The sequence below is a fragment of the Ictalurus furcatus genome, chromosome 20 (genome assembly GCF_023375685.1).
Source record: "Ictalurus furcatus strain D&B chromosome 20, Billie_1.0, whole genome shotgun sequence".
Taxonomy (NCBI): domain Eukaryota; kingdom Metazoa; phylum Chordata; class Actinopteri; order Siluriformes; family Ictaluridae; genus Ictalurus; species Ictalurus furcatus.
This window is the reverse complement of record NC_071274.1, coordinates 1,522,788-1,531,425: the sequence shown is the minus strand read 5'-3', so window position 1 is coordinate 1,531,425 and position 8,638 is coordinate 1,522,788.

The window sequence follows — 8,638 nt, the reverse complement described above, 5'->3', positions numbered from 1 at the left end:
GTTCGTAATCCCTGGCCACTAGGTGGCCCTTGACGAGCATGGCTTCAAGGTGAATGATTATGGTGTGAATGGGCGGGGTGAGGCGGGGTTGGGCGGGTCTCCATGCACTGGTTCGTGAGTAGTCGGGTGGGTTAAGGGCCCTTGCATAGGTTCATGCCCAGGGCCTCAGGACTAACAGGAACCGAAGTGCTGCTCGGTGTTATTACGGTCATGCATCCAAAAATATAATGTGTTTCATTACTTCAGACCTTTTAGCATCATTACTGCGCTTTGTTGTCAGACAGGAATCGGCCTTGTGCTGCACGAATCCAGAAATGCAGTTATTGACCCCCCTCCGAGCTGGAAAAGGAGGCCGAACATGAGCTCTGCACTTTGATGGCTTTGATAAATGCCCTCCTGGATGAGTCACTGGGACCATTATTTAAAATCAATGCGGCTTTTCTGTCTCTCGGCGGACGCGGGAGTGGCCTGGCGCCTCGGAGCCATCTCTCGCTGGGTTTTAACCAGGACCACAACACCCTTTTACATGCTGGCTTTGATGTAGCTCAATTACACACACACACACACACACACACACACACACACACACACACACACACACACACACACACACACACACACACACTGCCATTCTTCTGCGCTACATTTTAATAATCGATCGAACGTTTCCAAAGTGAGGCGAATCCATAGCAGGTGTACGGTTACCAGCCATTACTCGTGCATTCGGATCTCTCTGGATCTCGTTTCCGTGCAGCTGGAATTTTCTCTCGTTCTAATTAATGTACGTTACGCCGAGAACCCAGTGGTTCTTCATGCAGCTGTAGCTATTTAAAAGAACAGCTCGGACAATTATTTATTAAAAACCCTTCCAGGTCGTCCATGTCTCTACCAAAGCTTCAAAACGTCTCTCCTTTCCATCTGATGGAAACATCAACACAATGTAAATCCAGCCCTGATCTTTCCACCACATCTGCAGGATCCTCTCGATCATCTGTCCACCAGACCCCAGGGCTTATCGACCAAACGTCTATGCTTTTTAATCCCTAATGGTGGATTAAATTGATCATTCAGGAGATAAAAACACGAGGTGGCAGCTAGCTTGCTGTAGAATACACATGACTTGGATATTAAGTTGTTATGTGTTATTAAAATGGCCGCAGACTTAAAGGCAATAACAAAAAGAAGTACCATGCCACGCTGATTAGTTTTGGGAAAGTTCTTCAGTTACCGCTCACAGGTGACTCACAACAACTCCGGAATTATTCATACATCACTTTTTAATAAGATGCAAAGTTACAGTTTTACCTCTGACCACTACAAAGTACTGACACTGGAGACTCCTTCCGTAGACGTTACATAAACATCTCCTTACAGAAAACTTCACCATATCAACAATTACACACTTTTTTTTTTTTTTTTAACCTGTCATTTGCAGAGCTAATGTTACAGATAATTGATGACCCGACTAATCTTCTGACAAATCAGAATCAAGGTGTAATTGGATTTGATCGGATAATCATGTAAATCCTAATGAAAGCAGTACTTCACTGGTTTCAGTACCACAAGCATGAAAAACTGTGCGAACGCAGGGTTTAACAGATCATTTACAATTCCAACGACCTCCGTAGGTGCTGACGTTTTGACCTTTTACAGCACAACATGACATTATTAAATAAATACGACTTTATAAACCATTTTTCCAAGTCTCTAAACACACACACACACACACACACACACACACACAAGTGTTACAGGATTACAAAAAAATGACATGAATAAAGAAATGTCAAGTAAATATCAATTCCTCGAAGGCATCGACGATCTCATCCCATGCTCGGCCAGCAGGAGGTCCAGCCTTATTAAGCGTCGCAGGGGTCCGTTCCAGAGAGACGACTCCACAGAAGAAAAACCAGCCGTCATCCCGGCACTCTTATATCACAAATCATTTGTGCCCGAGAAAGAGTAAAACAGCATCATCACAACACAACACAACACGACACGACACGACACGACACGACAACACCCGAAAGCTTGTTCGAGTTCCAATAACAGTCCTGTAACTGTTATACATTTCAATATTTAAAGAAAGAATTTGGTGGAAATCACAGCTGGGTCCTTTTCATCACTCACGGTGCTCAAATATTTATTTTTCTCTTAGCTCCAGCAATCAGTGGTACAATGCGTACAGATATACACGAGCTATTAGCGGCAACATCCGGTAAATCACGAAACCAGCGTTATTACGGTGATATTTAGGGGTCCAACCACTGGTGGAACACTGTTTTAAATTTCAGTCCATGTTTATACATTTCTGTTAGTCCATCGATTCCTTGGCTTTTCCTCCAAACCGAAAAGCCTCAAGAACCCTTTAACTGCACGCATCAAGATGTTATGGTCATTCATATTAAACTGGGTTAAGCTGAAATGCAGTACAGTAGATCGCATTGTTGTGATAATCTGTAAGTGCATTTCCCATAGTGATTGAATTATTTAAAATCCTTTTGAAAGGCATTTCACGGGGTGAGGATTGAGCTACCATCACAATGAAACTTAGAAAGTATGTTCATCTATCATTCGATCTTTTGGGAAAGAACTGAGGGAACAGGTGCATGGACCCCGCAGATCACTCCTTACGGCCATATTGTATTATTATTATTTTAAGTATTGTAGTGATTAAAAGTTATCCAGTCAGGGAGCGTGAGGTTTAAGAGTAAAGTGTTTCATTGGAGTAGTTTATTTAATATTTGCAAATACTGTGAGCCAGCTAAACAGTACTTTAGGTACAATCGGGCCAGATCCTGCAGTGAAAATCGGCCATTATGTATGAAATTGGAACGCATATTTGAGGGACTTGAGGGACAATTGCACACAAATGGTGGAGGAATTAGAAGTGTGACTGATTACACATTACTGATTCGCTAATCGTTGGATCTAGAAGCAGCAGCAGCAGTATTTGTGCATCTTTTTTTTCCCCCCGTCTCCCAAAAACAACATTATGCATGTTTCTTGGAGCTTTATAGGTTGCCAGATGCTTGGTGAGTAATGAGTAGTAAACAGTGGTGATTATTTTGTTATTTAAGCTCCAATGCTCCAAAGTTTAAATGCCTTTAAACTTTAAAAGACTTTTCTGTTCTCAGGCTGTATTACTGTGTGCAAACAAAATCCAGGTCCTTGGTCACGGTACATTATTACACAGCAGATCAAACGAGCAATATTAATACAAATACTTTCTACATGGTATGACCGAGCGATCTTTTCACCCGTTAAAGTCACTCAGAAACCTGTATAGAAGACGGTTCCATAAAAACACCATCAAAAACAGGGTAATACCTGAAACGCCACACGCCCCGCCCCTTTTCCTGAAGTAAACAAGTGTCGTGTGGCATTCTGAAACCTGATTGGCTCTTGTATTTTATGACCTAACAACACAAACGTGTTTAATACAAACGGCCATTTTCCAGGGATGCGTTTTAGCTCTCCAATTTAAAATGAAAAGAATTTCTCCGAGACAACCCTACCACAACACTGTTGAATTCTGGATTCTGATTGGTCAAAGGGTGTTGGGTAGTTTTCTGTAAACAGCAGCTCTGACAGTAGTAGTGCGGCTCCAAATCACAGTACAGGTTTATACCGTATTAATGCGCTCGTTGTAATGCGTCATCGTTTCTATAGTAACGACTCACACCGTGACATGTATGGAGCGTTATTCATTTATTTATTTATTTATTTATTTTTTACCAAAGTAAAATGTATAATCATTGAAACAGTGAAGGAGATGTCTATATAACATTCATGGAAGGAGTCTCCAGTGTCAGAGGGGAAGTCTTTAGATGTGTTGCACTTAATAAATGATTTTTTTAAAAAAAGGGCAATTGGGGTAAAAGAGGAATAAAACGATCTTCAGGGTGGTAACAGTAACTCGGCTCGATCGCACCGCCGATAACAACATTACAATACAACAAAGTGTTTTATTCTTTACATGTGATATTTTACAATGCTTAAGGTGGACTCAAAAATCTATGCGTGAAGAATCCAGATTCAAGCAAAGGCCAAGCTCTTCAGGAACATCCTAATATGATATAAAAGCATGCACATGCCCTCATTATGGCTGGTGTTCTCATCAAACTTGTCCTCGCCGACCTCCTGCCCTGTAGACCGTGCACTGGATGTTTAAAGCAGCTGAACAGAGCGCTAGTTTGAGGTTTAATTAGCCAGGAAGCAGTGGGGTCAGCCAGGGCCGGGACTCAGGATCATGTGTCAGGCCAACAAGGGTCCAGCACATGTTCGGGTCAGAGGTCAAAGGGGTAATCATGCAAAGACAAAGATAGTGGACTTTCATGTCCATAGCTTCTGGTCTACAGAAGAAGAAGAAGAAAAAAAAAGGATCTACAAAAACTTTCACAGGCGTCCTTTGTTCAGCTGCGAAACGAAAAATTAGGTTAGACCCCAACGCATAAAGGTTCATTGTCTGAGACCCTGAGCGGTGTAAATTATTCGGGAGAACGTCTCGAGAGTCGAAGGAGGTAAAGGTTTCAATATATCAGTGCTTAAGAGGAGTGCTGAGAGAGACGGAGAGCGAGAGAGAGAATGAAATGACCTGCTGGGGCAATTACTGAAAATCACAGCGGTTAGGTGAGTTACGTCTTGCTGTGCTTTATAATCATATAATTTTCCTTTCTATATTCGACTCTGTAAATATTTTGAATTCCGCTCCACCTCCACCTCCAGCTCCAGATGGACTCCATCAGACGTCCACACAAAGAGGTGAAATCCGGCCTTGAAAGCGTTCCGGTTTCTCTGCGGCCTTGGCCATTAGGACACTCCGGGTGGCCTGACGTCACCGGAGACCTCCTGGCGTCGTCATGAGTGGCGTGTGTTGTCTACGTTCTGATTAAAAACCTTTTAAAAAATGATGCTTTCCATCTACCGTGGAGGGATTAAACCCCAAACCGACCTCAGCGACGTGCAGCTTAGCCGCCTCCCCGTCCCATTCCCTCTGACTTCCCATTTCCTTTGTGGTTTTTCTTCCCACTCCTATAAATAATCACCTTGTGGGTCCACTATAATTATACGTGCTCGGCTCTCACCTGGAGCTCGGAGTTTGGAGACTTGCTAGAGAGAGTTGATGTAGTCTGACCTACATATCCGAGATACGCCTGAAACCAGGCACATTGCACATGGGAGAGTGGATTACGTCTAAAAATGTTCTAATACCTCTCAATCCTGCTCTTTCCACGACAGACTCGGGTGAGAAATCATCCGATCTGTTCTCTTCTTGTCTAACTGGCAAGCTCGACATTGTTAACTGCCAATAAACGGCCTCCAAGACGGGGGATTAGCAATCCACTCCGCATATGTTCCTAATAGAGTAGTAGCCATTAACGCGTATTTTCATAACCTCCCAGTGAAAAGCATCAGCCAAGATAATTTCCCTGTCAGACCAAACACGGTCACTGGGCGATGAAAGATAACGTGATCAAATAAACAACATAAATACGTACGAATGTGGAAAAAATCGCTACGTAAACCTACACGACGTTCGGACTAATGTCCACGAGACGTATTTTATTGCTCGTGAAGTTTAGATTAGCGCACGTTTGTTGATTTTGTTTAAAGATATGGAGCAGCCCGTTGTGACAGGCCCCATTAATACGCTGTAAAGAGAACCAGTACTACATTCACACCTGCACACTCATCTGTGAAAAAGGAGACAACGGCGTAAGGAGGACATTCTCCTAAAGCAAATATTTGGCTAACACATCAAAATAACGCTTTTTTTTTTTTTAGCAGCTTATGAAATGTGTGTGGGAGAGGAAACGTGGCACGGGATGAATAGTAGAGTTAAGATGAGGGTCAGGAAACGGGCAGCCGCTGATTTCATCCATCTCCAGCCCCATTAAAATGCCTGGAAGTCTGGAGTCGGTGTGTGAGTGGAGCACTTGAGCGGTGATTCATCAGAACGTGAATATTCTCACAAGGCGACTCGTATCATACGTTATAATTGTAACTTTAATTACAACACTGATAATTCTCAGTATAGTAGTGACGCGGGGTTTTGAACACTCGACTCCTTGGTAAAAATCCGATCGGTTCAATTGTATTTGTACAGCACGTTCAAGAACAAACTCTGTTGCGACGCAGCTTCACGGAAATCCGGCTGTAGATTTAGATCACAGGAGAGGTGACAGGACGTGGTGAAGAAAAAACGCTGTACGTCTGAAGAGAAAAAGAAAAACCCTGCCAGACTTTATCCGGATGATTCTGTCAAGGCTCGATGGTCTACTCGGACTATTTTTAGCTCCGCTCTTATGTCTCGGCTCGGGCACCGGGGCCTGAAGGGGAACCAAATTCAGGATTTAGGAGGTGACAAATTCAGCACGGGTACTTAGATAAGGCAAGGCTTGCTCAGCGGTTGAAATAGCGCCAACGTGAGGGATTATCGATATTCTACTAAGCTCTTGGAAACGTCTCTGTAATAGGAACTAAAGCTCGTATTTTTCCCGTAGTGAATAAATGATTTGAGCATAAACGATGAAGTTGTGTGGACGCAAGCTCCGCCCACTCGTCATATCCATACACCAGTTCACCCCCCTATAATACTCGGATCCTCCGTATTTCCTCCTCTAGGTGCTCCCTATGTCGTGCACTAGGTCACTAGGCCACAAGCAAGCGTCCTACTTAGTGCCCTAGGGCACAAGATTCATTTTCACATACAGAGATATGTACGCTAACCCCGCCCTTTTTTAGTCATGTGATGTGTTACAGATTTAGAACGGATGTTGTGGAAAAATCCACATCGCTGTAGGTGTGTTCATTTCTGTACACGATTTAAATTCAGGCACGGAGTCGTATTTAAAGACATCCCTCCGCCCTCTCTTCTTCCCCCTCCTCGCCCTCCCCATGCTCCCAGGGAAGCATCCCTGGGAATGGAGGCAAAAAGAAAGGTCTACTCCATTTCCCACTAATGCGTTTTGTGTTTATCGCTGAACGTTCTTGTTTATGCGAAGATAATGGGAAGCATTTAAAATGCAAATTTCTCTGCTGAATTAATATGTGACAGACTCCAGAGGGGAGACGGTTCCAGGTATTTCACAGCGAGCCGCTGAGCAAACTCACCTGAGGCCCGAGTGAGACTCGTGTACTGACACACACCGACTAAACGCGACACGGACCGTAAATACGTGATTAGAGTGGTCCGTAATGGCGAGGATACTCCAGGAGTACACTTTAAACGCCATAATTCATCCGGCGCTGTTCGGCTTTATGTGCCACGAATTCCTTAAAAAACTAGTATGTACTTTCTGAACTACTCCTCAACTTACTCGTCTTTTCTTGCCGGTACAAAACCGCCTCACGTCTGTTCCCTTTCTCTTACGCATGACATCACTGGCGTTAAATGAATCCCGAGTGCGGAAGAAATAGGCCTGTGTTTATATGTTATATATGAAAAGGTCACTGCGTTAAGTTTCGGTTAAAACGGACATTCGTGAGTCGTGAGTGAAGGGTCGCGTCGTACGCAACGGTATTGTATTGCATTGTATTGTATCATACACCATCTCGGTATGTCACAATCACAGTGAAGTGATTCTTAATCATTTCACCGCTGAATGGATGATCAGGAGAAAACGCAGGAGCGTGGGCGTCAATTAAAATACACGCCGTCAGGAACATATGGTCTAATTTACATTTTTGTCAATTATTTGTTCAAATTGAGTCATGTGCTATTTTAATTCACGGTATTTTATCAGCTTGCTTCATTCACACTCGAGCCTGAACGAGAACGAGATCATTTCATTTTGATGAACTGTGTGCGAAATTTATGCTTGAGATACAACTTTATCAATTAATTATTTTTTTAAAAAAGGAAACACCCACGGGATCTCCCGTGCTATATCTCCGCTGCATTCGGGCGGTCGAGTGTACGATTGCGTGGTATTTCCCGCTTTCCGCCTACCGCGCGTGCTCGTGCATTGACACTGGAATGTTTATTTATATCGACATTTTCTTTTCAGACAGACGGAGCAATGCGAACTATTTTTCACTATCAAAACTTTCAAGAAAATTTCAAGACACGCCCCACCCACATCTTCTTTTGATGTCCTTCAGGGGGGATCAAGCCTTATTTAGGGGGATCAGACCCCCCCCCCCCGCAACCCCCTATAATTCGCACCCTGTGTACAATGCTCCAGGGATTAAGGTAGATTGTTCTTTTAATAGCAGCTTTACAGTAGATGTGACACTCTGGTTGTTTTTTACAGTAGGTATTTAATCCAGGAGCTATGGTAGTTTAAGTCTTAATAGTGTTTTTACTGTAAGTATGGTATGTCTGGTAGTTTATGTTTTTAATAGGCTTCTCTCAGTAAGTATGATACTTGATGAGTTACGGTAGTTTGTGCTTTAAATCTTGTTTGTTACAGTCTCTACGCTACTCCAGGAGTTACGGTAGTTTGTGCTTTAAATATTGGTTTTACAGTCTCTACGCTACTCCAGGAGTTACGGTAGTTTGTGCTTTAAATATTGTTTTTACAGTCTCTACGCTACTCGAGGAGTTACGGTAGTTTGTGCTTTAAATATTGTTTTTTACAGTCTCTACGCTACTCCAGGAGTTACGGTAGTTTGTGTTTTTATTCTTGTTTTT